Source organism: Rhinopithecus bieti, unplaced genomic scaffold, assembly GCF_001698545.2.
Source record: "Rhinopithecus bieti isolate Rb0 unplaced genomic scaffold, ASM169854v2 scaffold_17795, whole genome shotgun sequence".
Taxonomy (NCBI): Eukaryota; Metazoa; Chordata; class Mammalia; order Primates; family Cercopithecidae; genus Rhinopithecus; species Rhinopithecus bieti.
In genome coordinates this window covers 97,926-111,437 of record NW_016808927.1, presented here as the reverse complement: position 1 = coordinate 111,437, position 13,512 = coordinate 97,926, and the positions used below count along the sequence as shown (strand labels likewise).

The 13,512-nt window shown below is 45.8% G+C and overlaps 1 non-coding gene across 1 annotated transcript; it reads right to left on the bottom strand.

The window, feature by feature from the left end:
* Positions 1-5,621: 5,621 nt before the first annotated feature.
* TRNAC-GCA (transfer RNA cysteine (anticodon GCA)) lies at positions 5,622-5,693 on the bottom strand. Its single transcript has one exon. It is a non-coding gene; the product is annotated as a tRNA-Cys (tRNA).
* Positions 5,694-13,512: the final 7,819 nt, after the last annotated feature.

The window sequence follows — 13,512 nt, the reverse complement described above, 5'->3', positions numbered from 1 at the left end:
CCCCATTTGTGGGCCATCAGTCACTAAAAGCAGTTCACCAACATGAAATTTGCTGGATGGCCAATTATTTAAATTATGGAGACACCTCCTAGCACCCCCATCCCCCAAATTTTAGTTGCACCTTTGACCCTATAGACCTGTGTTTACCTCAGCCTGTGTGTGTGCATTAAAAAATAGTTGTGAAGACCTGTCCTGAACCAGGTTTATTGGGTGGCTCTGGAGACAGACAAAGGCAGGAGTGGAGATGAAACACATCTTTAAAAAATCCTTGACTGGGGCCAGGCACGGTGGCTCACACCTGTAATCCTAGCACTTTGGGAGGCCGAGGCTGGCGAATTGTTTGGGCCTGAGAGTTCTAAACCAGCCTGGGCAACATGGCGAAACCCCATCTCTACAAAAAATGCAAAAATTAGCCAGGTGCAGAGGTGCACCCCTGTAGTCCCAGCTACTTGGAAGGCTGGGGTGGGATAATTGCTTGAGCCCAGGAGGTGGAGGGGGATTGCAGTGAGCCAAGATTACATCACTGCACTCCAGTCTGGGTGACAGAGCAAGACCCTGTCTCAAAGACAAACAAACAAACAAAAATTCAATAATTCAGATTGGTCGTTTAGCAAATTGATATTCGGTGGTTTAACTTTTACCATATTTGGCTTTTGGCTATCTGGTCATTCTGTGAATTGACTTTTGGTGAACTAGTCAGCACTTTTCCCAAATGAATCTAAAGGCAAATTGTGCTGGCCAGTCCTCCATGTAAAAATGGCTACAACTTTAAAATATTTTCTGATTTTCATTATTATTTCTTTTCTATCCATGAGGTTATTTAAAAGTACTTTTAATTTCCAGATGAGAATCTTTTTTATGAGTTATCATTTTGTTTTGAGTTTTGCCTTATGGTCAGAGAATGTAGTATATGATGTTGATTTTTTAGAATTTTCTCAGACTGCTTTGTGGCCAAGTGTGCAATAGATGTTTGAAAATGTTCCATGTTGGTCGGGCGCGGTGGCTCACGTCTGTAATCCCAGCACTTTGGGAGTCCGAGGCGGGCGGATCATGAGGTCAGGAGTTCGAGACCATCCTGGCTAACGTGGTGAAACCCCATCTCTACTAAAAATACAAAAAATTAGCCAGGTGCAGCGGCGTGTGCCTGTAGTCCCAGATACTTGGGAGGCTGAGGCAGGAGAATGGCATGAACCCGGGAGGCGGAGCTTGCAGTGAGCCGAGATTGTGCCACTGCACTCCAGCCTGGGTGACAGAATGAGACTCCGTCTCAAAAAAAAAAAAAAAAAGTTCCATGTTTGCCTAAAAGAGTACATATATTCTAATATTGGTGTAGAATCTAGTTAGAGCTATAAAATGAAGCTTATCAGTCATGTTGTTTATGCCTTCTATAGCTTATCATCTTTTTGCCTTTGGAACTATCAGTTACTAAAGAGATGTTAAAGTCTCATATCAAGTTTGTGCATTTGTCAATTTCTCCCTGAATTTGTGAGAATTTTTGCTTCATGTATTTGGAAGCTATGTGCTTACAAATTTAGAATTGTAGTATTTTCCTGGAGAATTGTTCATTTTATTATTAGAAAGTAACACTATCCCTAATAATAGTCTTTGTCTATAATCCATTTTGTTTGATATTGCTGCAGCTACACTAACTTTATTTTTTATTTTCTTTGATATATCTTTTCCTGTCCTTTTACTTTCAAACTTTGTGTATGTTTACATTTCAGATGTGTGTCACATAAGAGCATGTAGCTAGATTTTGTTGTTGCTGCTGAATCCAATATGACAGTCTCTATCATAATCATTAATCTACTGATATGAAAGTTATGCTTTCCTTTTCTATTCATTTAGGGGTTAGTCTGTAATTTTACACACATAATTTGGTTTAATAGAATCTAATATTAATTACTATTTCTGATCTTCTCCCAAATGATAGAAAGTTTTTTGAATATGAGTTTAATCACACTATTCCCCTTCTGTCTTGTGTGTAATTATTGTTCTTTTTAGTTACATCTTGTTTTTAAGACTCTCTCCTGACATTTAAAGTAATTGTTTTTGTTTTATGCAATCTATGCTGTTTGGATTTACCAATGTGCTCACCACTATCTTTGTTCACTCTTTTTTCTTGCTTCTTTCTTCTTCCTTCTGGGTTCAATATTCTTCCTGAAGCACAACTTTTAAAATTTCTTTCAGCAAGGATATTTTAGAAGTAGATACTTTCAGTTATATACAATGTCTTACATTTTTCTCACTCCTGAATGATAGTTTAGCTAGGGAGAGAACTGTTTCACACTTTAAATATTGTGTTCCATTGTCTCCTGACTTTCATTGTTGCTGTTGAAAAGTCTGCTGTCAGTCTAATTATTCCTTTACATATAATTTAACTTCTCTGGCTTCATTTAAGATAATCTCTTTGGCTGGGCTTGGTGGCTCACATGTGTAATCCTAGCATTTTGGGAGGCTAAAGCGGGAGGATCAGCTGAGGTCAGGAGTTCGAGACCAGCCTGACCAACTGGAGAAACCCTGACTCTAGTAAAAATACAAAAAAATTAGCCAGGCATGGTGGTGCATGCCTGTAATCCCAGCTACTCGGGAGGCTGAGGCAGGAGAATCGCTTGAACCCAGGAGGCACAGGTTGCAGTGAGCAGAGATCACATCATTGCACTCTAGCCTGGGCAACAAAAGCGAAACTCTGTCTAAAAAAAACAACAGCAAAAAACAACATCTCTTTATCTGTGGTATCATGAAGCTTTGCTGCAATGTGACTAGGTATGGATCTTTTATTTATCTTTCTTGGAACTCATGAGTCCTAAATCTGAGGTGTCACATCTTTGTACAAGTCTGGAAAATTCTCAGCTATTATATCTTTTAATATTGCCTCTTCCCAGGCTGGGCATGGTGGCTCACACCTGTAATCCCAGCACTTTGGGAGACCACGGTGGGCAGATCACCTAAGGTCAGGAGTTCAAGACCAGTCTGGCTAATATGGTGAAACCCTGTTTCTACTGAAAATGCAAAAAATTAACCAGGCATAGTGGTGCATGCCTGTAATCCCAGCTGTTCAGGAGGCTGAGGCAGGAGAGTTGCTTGAACCCAGGAGGCAGAGATTGCAGTGAGCTGAGATTGCACCACTGCACTCCAGCCTGGGTGACAAAGCGAGACTCTGTCTCAAAAAATAAATAAATAAATAAATAGAAGTGAAATGAATATTGCCTCTTTCCCGTTACACTTTCTTCTTGTGGAATCTGTATTTGACATTTGTTGGACCCCTTTATTCTGCACCATCTCTTTTAGTTACTCTTTCATATTTTTCATGTTTTTAGGCCTTTGTGCTTCATTCCTAGTAATTTTTAAAAGATTTACATTCTTTCATTCCTAAATCTCTCTTTAGCTTTGTCTAATGTGTGTTTAATCTGTTAATTAAATGATCAATTTTAGTGACTGCACTTTTCATTTTAGATGTATCTGCTTTATCTTTAAAAAAATCATAGATGTCCATGCTTTCAATTCCTCATGTCTTTTAAGATTTTTAAGTACCCTTACTTTATAGGATCTGTCTGGTGACTCTATGGCCTGACTTTATGACTTTATTTTGTTTGCTGGTTCTCACTCATAATAGGCTGATTCCTTGTATATTTATTACTTTGAATTGTGAGGCCATCTTAAGCCAGGCTTTATCAGTAGGAATCCTGTGCAGTCTGGCTTGAGGGTATGTCCTTGTTTGATACTCTAGAATCATTGTTAGCCTGAGTACTTTTTTTTTTTTTTGAGACGAAGTTTCACTCTTGTTGCCCAGGCTGGAGCACAATGGCACAATCTCGGCTCACTGCAACCTCTGCCTCCAGGATTCAAACGATTCTCCTGTCTCAGCCTGCCGAGTAGCTGGGATTACAGGCACCCACCACCACGCCTGGCTAATTTTTGTATATGTAGTAGAGATGGGGTTTCACCATGTTGACCAGGCTGATCTTGAACTTCTGACCTCAGGTGATCCACCCACTTTGGCCTCCCAAAGTGCTGGGATTACAGGTGTGAGCCACCAGGGGATACTCTAGAATCGTTGTTAGCCTGAGTACTTTTTATGTTAACTTTCAGGTTGAGGAATTTCTGAACCATGTAGGTAGTATAAATTCAAAGCCCTAACAAGTGTGAAGATAGATGTATGGTTATGGATTCTCAGGGGCGATGCCCTCTGCCTCCCCAGAAAGAGAAAGATGTGTTCTTATGCTAGTGGATGCTTTTTTTTTTTTTTCCCCTATGCTTTTACTAATATTATGGCTCTCTAAGAGTTGACTTGGTACAAGAGAAGGGAGACTCAAGTCTTAGACCAAATCTCCTGTACCCACATGGCTGTGAAAACTGAAGCACCTTGATTAGCTCACCACAGCCACCGCAGGCATTCCCAGGATCAGCTCATATTTACCTATCAGGGTTTTAGTTCATCCCCCACTGCCACCCCAGAGATATCCTTTACTGTTATGAAAGCTCAGCTCTATATAAGAATATATATTTAGGCCGGGTGCGGTGGCTCAAGCCTGTAATCCCAGCACTTTGGGAGGCCGAGGCGGGCGGATCACAAGGTCAGGAGATCGAGACCATCCTGGCTAACACGGTGAAACCCCGTCTCTACTAAAAAATACAAAAAACTAGCCGGGCGAGGTGGCAGGCGCCTGTAGTCCCAGCTACTCGGGAGGCTGAGGCAGGAGAATGGCGTGAACCCGGGAGGCGGAGCTTGCAGTGAGCTGAGATCTGACCAGTGCACTCCAGCTTGGGTGACAGAGCAAGACTCCGTCTCAAAAAAAAAAAAAGAATATATATTTACTGTAGCTTGTCTTGCATTTCTGGGTGTTTTGAGGTAGGAGGCGTTTCAGATTATCTAGTTGAGAATCTTAATGGTAACAGAACATTTCATTTAAAAATAGTGCCCCTTCTTTTTTTGTTCATCTATCCTTTTCATTGCTTGGATCATTTCTTCATTGGACTATTTTGCTCACCACAGACAGTTCTTACTCATCTCTGTCTTTCCTGTGTCTGGCATTGAGTAGGAATCAGATGACGAAAGAATGAATGATTCCATGGATGAATGGCTGAGTGAGAGCCACTGATCTCATGTCAGTAGGTATTGTGAAGATAGAGCATGGCCAGAGAGCCCAGGCCTCTGTCGGGAAGGTGGACTGGGGCAGTGTTATGTTTGAGCTAGCTTGCAGCAGACAGCCATTTGTTAGCTCACCTTCCCAACTCCATGTTCATCATCTCATATTTGTAACTTGAAATTTGCCATGGTGGGATTATTTTTCACTCTGTGAAATTGGAAAACACTACAAATCACCCCCTCAGAGCTGGTTGTTAAACATTTACCTGCACTTCACTGATTTGGGGTCATGAAAACATGTAGAAAAAGTGAAACAAAACCAGGCAAGGTAGAACAAAGCCTTTGGTAAGTGAAATAAAAAGTCCAAGTTGAGGGAATTGATCAGTCTGATACTGCGATGCTCGGTGACAGGGTTTAAAGTTGCTCCTGGCTTTTTCCCAGATTTAGGGAGGCTCAGTATCCTGAGATTTAAGATTGGAGAAGGGTGCTGAATCTTCAACACCAGCTCCAGAGAGTAAAATAAGAAGACAGCAGGGGGCACCTGGATTTGAACCAGGGACCTCTTGATCTGCAGTCAAATGCTCTACCCCTGAGCTATACCCCCAGCAGAAGTGTAAGCCTAAGCAAGACCTTTTATCTGTGCAGTCATGCCCAACATTCCTATAAAATTTTACCACAGATGCTCATTCCAGCTGGGCCTCCTCAAAGCTGCCAAACCTCCCTAACTACAATTTTATCTCCCTGATGCAAAACAAGTGACAGTTCCCCTTCCCGTAGCAGCTTCCTTGTACTTTCAGGAAGAGGACTGACACTGGCATTTAGAGCTGGAAGGGCTTTCAGAGTCATTCGTCTGTGCCCTTCACAGTGCACATTTGACAACAGTTTCAACATTAATATTCTTCCCACACACACTCCTTGACTCTTTCTGACTTTGAGTTCAGGACCCTGTTACTAAAAGAGACTCTTTTATGTTCTCTTGTCCCTGTCTTCTCTTGGCTTAAAAATGGTAAAGACTTCATAGACAGAGTCATATGAATAGATTTATACACACCCAAGACCATGGAGGGTGCTAGAATATGCTCTTAGAAGATCAGAAATGTACTACATGGGAAGCACTTTCTACAAGGAAAAGCTAACGGGGAACTCCAAGATTTGAACTGGTGCATGAACTGGACCCCTGGAGCCAGTCCTCACACTCCATGACCCAGCCCTAGGGATCAGCCAGAGCAGGTGGTGGGCACCAGGGTTTAAACCACGGACCATGGCAAGCTGCTTGTCCTCTGACTATGCTGTAGTTCAGTGACTTCTTATTTTGGAGGGGCATAGGATACGGAGAGCTGAGGCTTAGGGAATGGAACTGGCAGGAGGGGGGGCATTCCAGTGGACGGGTGTGTACAGGAGGAACTGGGCTGGAGGAGAGCAGGCCTGGCCAGGCACTAGGAGTGCGGATGCTACCTCTGCAGGTGGCATACAGGGGCAGTACCGCTGAGGGCAGGCTAGGCTCACTCCCAGGTGTCTGGCTTGGGGATTTGGAAAGTTAGCAGTGCCAATCACTGACGCAGCACTTAGGAGGAATAGGAGGAGGGGGAGGTGGCAAGGGAGGAAGGAGAGGAGGAGAGGGAGGGGGGAAGAGAGAAGTAGTGGAGAGGGAGAGAATAGGGAAGAGGAAGAAGGGGGAGAAAGAGAAGTAGGGAGGGGAAGGAGAGGAGAGGGAAGGAATAAGAGGAAAGGGAGAAGACAGAGGAGGGAGGAGGAGGAGGAATTTGAGTGTGGACTTCCTGAGTGTAAGTTTTCTGCAAGAACCATGGAATGAGAAGAAGAAAGTTTTGTTTTACATGGGCAGAGGAGAGAGTGGCCAGCCAGGCAGGAGGAGGAGGGGGAAGGAGCAGTGTCCTGAAAGCAAAGGGAGGAGAAGAGAGTTCTAAGAAGAGGGAGGAAGGGGACAATAATAATTTAAAAAACATAATAGGCCAGGCACAGTGGCTCATGCCTGTAATCCCAGCACTTTGGGAGGCCAAGGTGGGTAGGTCACCTGAGATCAGGAGTTCAAGACCAACCTGGCCAACATGGTGAAACCCCGTCACTACTAAAAATACAAAAATTAGCTGGGCATGGTGGCGCATGCCTGTAATCCCAGCTACTCGGCAGGCTGAGGCAGGAGAATCACTTCAACCCAGGAGGCGGAGGTTGCAGTGAGCTGAGACCACGCCACTGCACTCCAGCCTGGGTGACAGATTGAGACTCTATATCAAAAAAAAAAAAATACTAATAACACCTCTTACACAATGCATATTCTGTGCCAGGCATTGGTCTAAGTGTTTATATATATTTATTGGCAACTGAGTAGTATCATTGGAAGGCAGTTTTGGTAGAAGATAGCAGGCAGGCAGGGAAGACAGCTGGCCTGGAGTTGAGGAATGAATGGAATTGACAGAGTTGTGAAGACAGAGCTGGGTGAGCAGACTTTTCTTCCAGGGGCTGGATAGTAAGTGTTTCGGCTCAGTGGCCCAGATGGTCTCTGTCGCAACTGCTCAGCTCTGCTGTTGTTTGAGAACAGCTATAGATAATAAGTAAATGAATGAGTGTGGCTATGTTTCAGTAAAACTTTATTTACAAAAACAGGAAGCAGGCAGGATTTGGCTGTGGGCTATCTTTTCCTGACCTCTGAAATAGAGCACACTTTGATGAAGAAATGTCTGGGCTAGGTGCAGTGGCTTAAGCCTGTCATCCCATCACTTTGGAGGGCCAAGGCAGGATTGCTTGAGGCCAGGAGTTTGAGACCAGGCTAAGCAATGTAGCAAGACCCCACCTCTACAAAAATAAAGGTGAAAAATTTAGCCAGGCATGGTGGTATGCACCTGTAGTCCTAGCTACTTGGGAGGCTGAGGCAGGAGGATCGCTTGAGCCTAGGAGTTCGAGGCTGTAGTGAGCTGTGATTGCACTACTACACTCCAGCCTGGGTAACGGAGCGAGACCCTGTCTCTAAACAAAATTAAAACTTAAAATAAATAAATAAAAACAGTGCCTGGGAAAGGAAAGAGAAAAAGGGGCACAGGTTAAAAAAAAAGTATGTGTCTATTTGAGAAAAAGGGGAAAAATCACAAAGAGTTCAATCCCAGTAGAGGGCTGAGCAGGGCAAGGTCCCAGAGCCCTTGCTAGGGGTGCAGGGGTCAGGACCAGAAAATGACTTGGGGCTCTGTCTTCATCCAAACTCATGCAGGCCAGCAGGAGATGAGGTGGTGATGTCGCCTCACTGTGCCAGCCCCAGACTCTTAGCATCATAGTAGACAAAGTCAAGTTTATTCACCCCTGCATTGAGGGAGAGTGTGTACCAAGGAACCCTGGGGGGCTTCATCAAACAAAGAAACAGGTAGGCTTTGGGGCAAGGCTGGAGACTTGGGGAAATTTCAGTGAAGCGGACTCTAAGCAAAACAAGGCTGTGGCTGTGGAGATGGGCCTTGGGTGTGGGCTGCACCGTGGGCCTGGGCTTCTGTTTCCCAGATACTACACCTTGAAATAGACATGAGATGCTGTGTCCAGAAGCCTCTTATCTAAAGTTTTGTACATGGGTCAGAAGTTGAGGCTGTTTCTCTGCCTCAAAGCAACTTGTGTCCTCCAGGCAAAAGAGTACTATTTCAGCTCTAGAGGTTGGAAAAGGAAAGGAAACACATTCTCCCCTGGAGCCTTTGGAGGGAGTATGTCCCCACTGACACCTTGATTTCAGACCACTGAAATTGATTTTGGATTCCAGGTCTCCAGAACTGTATGAGAATAAATTTGAGTTGTTTTAATCTGAGCAATTTTTAAGTGGGCTGTTTCATTCTTCCTGATAATATTTCAAAGTTTCTGACAGTCTATGATTTTAGAGAACAAGATTTCTCAGCAATTAAGAAAATAGTAATCTCTCAAAGGAGACTGTCGTGACGTTTTAGAGCTGCAGTGTATCCAGGAGAGACGGTCTTTCCTGTTGACTTTATAGCTGTCTTTAATCCCACCCAGTGTTATTTGAGCATATTTTTATTCTCTCTCTTAGCTCAGTTTTACTTTCTGAGCCACCTTTTGTGAATAGAAATAGCAGGTAAACAAGGTGGATGTGACTTTGAACCAGGGACCTCTGGATCTGCAGCCAAATGCTGCCCGAAGATACAACCCCTTGCATATTAACATACTTAATTGGCACCTTTTAGCTCTTGGCACCACATCTAAGACTCCGCTGCTGCTTCCGCATGTCCCAGCAGAGGGCAGGCCTTCCATGTAGGGATGTTCAAGTCCTACCCCCAGTACCTGTGAGTGTGACCTAGTTAGAATGAGGGTCTTTACAGATGTAATCAAGTTGAGTCACACTGGATTAGGTGGGCCCTAATATGACTAACATCCTTATAAGAAGAGAAGCAGCTGGGTGTGGTGGCTCATGCCTGTAATCCCAGTGGGAGGCCGAGGCAGGCGGATCACCTGAGGTCAGGAATTCAAGACCAGCCTGACCAACATGGTGAAACGCTGTCTTTAGTAAAAATACAAAAATTAACCAGGCGTGGTGGTGCGTGCTTATAATCCCAGCTACTGGGGGGCTGAGGCAGGAGAATCGCTTGAACCTGGGAGGCAGAGGTTGCAGTGAGCCGAGACCATGCCACTGCACCACTCCAGCCTGGGCGACAGATCAAGTCTCTGTCTCAAAACAAAACAAAACAAAAGCAAACCAACAACAACAAAAAAAGTCAAAGTCATCCATGTTTCTCTAGAACTGACCTGGAAAGGGATCCTCTACTGCGGGGACACAGGTGTGCGGTCAGTGTCAGGGGAAGTATTATTATGGGGCAGGGGACTCTCTAGCAACGCTACCAGCCCCCAGCCCTCTACCCTCCTCCAGCCCCCTCCTCCTCATCTCTCACTCTCACAGGAAGCAGTGCTTGACCTTGCCTTCTATGTCAGAAAAAGTAAGGAGCCAGTTGGCCTGACCTCCTTCATTTCTTTAACTAACATTTTAGTGTATGTCATGCTCCAGACATTGTGCTAGATGCTGGGATACAGCAATGACCAGATTAAACTGGTTTTGGCCTCTGCTCCCTCAGTGCCTCACACCATCAAAAGACTCCCTGTCTTTCCCCATCCACACTCCATCTTCCCTCCCCTCTACTGTCCTTTCTTTCTTAAAGGTCGTCCCTCTCTCATGCTGTTGCTTCTATGCACGCCAGCTCCTGACTTTAGCTCCTGGTTCAGCAAACCTCCTCCTAGCTCTCTCTCCTCTATCTTCAATGCCTCTTTCTCCATAGAAATGTGCTAAGGCAGATTCATCTCATGCAAGGAATGAACTGTGCTGCAAGTAACAAAATTAACCTGAGGGTAGCAGAACCCAAAAGGGAGAATTTATTGTCACAACCAGTAATATCTCACAGAAAGTTCGGGCAGAAATGCAGCCTCCGTTTCTCTGACTGTAGAAAAGAGACATGGTTGGCAGGGGCCAAGAGTGGATGCTACTGTATTCCAGGAATAGCAAAAGTTATTATAAATCAGTTTTCCCCAAGAAGATGATAAATCAGGTGTGAAGTTAATGATAGAGATCAAGTTGAGACAGAAAGACAGAGCAAACTGGTGGTTGTTGCATTTCAGATGAACAGTGCAGCTGATCTCTTATGATCTGTGGGTGCAGTAACAAATACTTTGCTTAATTCTGGATGAAATTATTGATGAGCAGAGTCTGAACCAGATGCAAGGAAAGTGCTTCTGAACTCTGTTCTGCTCATCACTGACAACCTCTGCTCTGGAGAAGATACTTTCCATGTGATTCATGCTTATCTGATGAGGTATGTTGATGTTAGAAAAAGTGTGTGGGTATCAGTTTCACCAGGCCCAGCTGGGTGCAGTTACCAAGGGCAGTGCCACACAGGAGAGCCTGCTCCTAAATGTTAATCCACCCACTGTTTCATTTGTAGAGAAAATATGTTTCTTGATCACTGTGGAAGGAAATAGTGGAAACTGGCACTGACAAAATGGTAGCCTAGGCTGTCATTGTTGGACCTAGGCATCCCTGCCGTCTCTAAACATATGTTGTTTTCGCCTCCTGGCCAAAGCAACAGGGAAAGAGTACAGGATTCTGCTTTTTGATGTGTGCTGGCCACTAATGATGGCCCGTCTGAAGCAGCTGCTGCAAAGACACCAACTGCAGCGGGGTAGGCGCAGCCCAGGCGTGCACTCTGCAGAGCCTGTGTGTGTGTGTCGGGCGGGGGGACAGGAACAGGTGGGAGCCCTGTCTCCTACTGAGTTGACGGAGTGGGAGCCCCACCCTCCCAGGTACAGGGGCAGCCACCCAGCCAGGGCTCTGGACCTAGGCATCCCTGCGGTCTTGGGGGCCCAGGAAACCCCATGTTCCCTCAGGCTTGAAAGTGCCTGCCTCCATTCCCAGGCCTCTCCCTGCTCCCAGTGCCTGCTGCTGCAGTGCAGAGCAAAGTTGTGGCTGAGCCTGGGCACTGTCATGACCCAGCTGGGTGTGTGTGCGTGTACTCGGGGTGGAGCTGACATGCCAGCTCCTTGCCGCCTCAGCCCCCTCCAGACTTTGGGCACTGAGAAGCACAGCACGGAGACTGGGGGTGGCTCACTGTGGGCCTGTCAGGTGCCCTTGGCATGAACAGCCTGGGTGCCATGGATGGCATGTCTGTGGCAGGAGGCAGACAGGCTTTTGGGTAGAAAGGGGCAGGTCCTCGCCCACCATAAAGTCAGGGATGGCCTGAAGCCTGGGGGCCAGGCTGTCAGTTCTGAGTGCAGCCCTCGGCAGAGTGAGAACTTATGGTGCTTTCCTGGGCCACCCATGGACCAGTCAGCACACACTTCCTCCCTTCTGAGCCCATGAAAACCCTGGACTCAGCCAGACTTGGACAGATGGCCAGACTACCCACTATAGGAAGGAGCTATGCACTTCGGGTCTTCATTGAGCTGTTCTCTCGCTCAAGGAAACTCCTTTCTACCTTGCTCACCCTCCAGTTGTCCACGTACCTCAGTCATCCTGGACGTGGGACAAGAACTGGGGACCCACCGAATGGCAAGACTGAAAGAGCTGTGACGCAAACAGGACTGAAACAGACACAAACAGGGCTGAAACAGACACAAGCAGGGCTGAAACATGCCTTCCAGCTCGCCAGTTTGCAGGCAACAGGAGAGAAGAGTGGTGGCCCTTAAGGGAGCTCAGACCTAGGGGCTCCCAGAACCAGGGCTGTAACACCCTTTTTGGGGCTCTCTGGCTTATGGCATCTCCAAGCTTTTGGGTGCCATGGCGTTTCCCCTGTCCAGACAACAGTGTCCAAAGTAGAAACTGCTTGCCATACGTCTGGTCTAACTGCAACCTTGCATGGAACCAGAGCTGGTGCCGGTGCTGGTGCCTGGAGCTGCCCACTGCCACAGCAGCTGGCATGCCTGGCTGTGCACAGTGGCCAGACTCCACACTCACTTGCTCACCTACCCCTGGCCACTCCGCACCTGGATCGCCTTTGGAGGCATGGGATCCAGGGCAGTAGGATGGGCTGAGTGCAGCCTGCTGGGCCAAGTGGCCCGAGCCACGGGCCACAGAGGTTTCTGGTTGGGGAACTGGCACGGAAAAAAATCCTGTGTCACTAAGAGTGCTTCCATGAGTATTTGAAATGAGAGAGGAGATGAAAATATTTCTTCAAAATGCTGATAAGGACCATTTCTGTGACATGGAGAGGCATGGCTCAAGAGGAATATCTCAGGCATACATGTATTTTGAATACCCAGAATTCATCACACCAGGGCTTCAGTACCATACTTTGTTGTTGTTTGATTAAGAAGACCTGTCTGTGGTGCATACAGTTTGATAGTTGAGTATCTAGCTTATTCTCTATGCTTGATGATTTTCTTCATCCGTGGTATAGAAAGGAACCAATGGTGTATTATTTGGCATATTTTGAGACTACATTTGAATGCTACAATTGAGTCTAAAGAAATACCTCCCAGAGTTAAAGAGTGGACTAGAAATTCATTCACTAGTGTCTCCTATGTTGGAATATTCACCTCTCTAGACTTAAGGACTTGTCAATGTATTATCTGAGTGAATGCTGAGAGCAGTCTTTAGTAAGAAATTTAATTTTTGGGTTCCTTTAATAGGAATATTCATAACTATCTGCCAGAGTCCCCAAACATTTGCTGCCATTCCTTCTGACCTTTAAGTTATGATTCCTTGGCTCAAGCCTGTAATCCCAGCACTTTGGGAGGCCGAGACGGGCGGATCACGAGGTCAGGAGATCAAGACCATCCTGGCTAACACGGTGAAATCCCGTCTCTACTAAAAAAACATACAAAAAACTAGCTGGGCTCAGTGGCGGGCGCCTGTAGTCCCAGGTACTTGGGAGGCTGAGGCAGGAGAATGGCATAAACCCGGGAGGCGGAGCTTGCAGTGAGCTGAGATCCAGCCACTG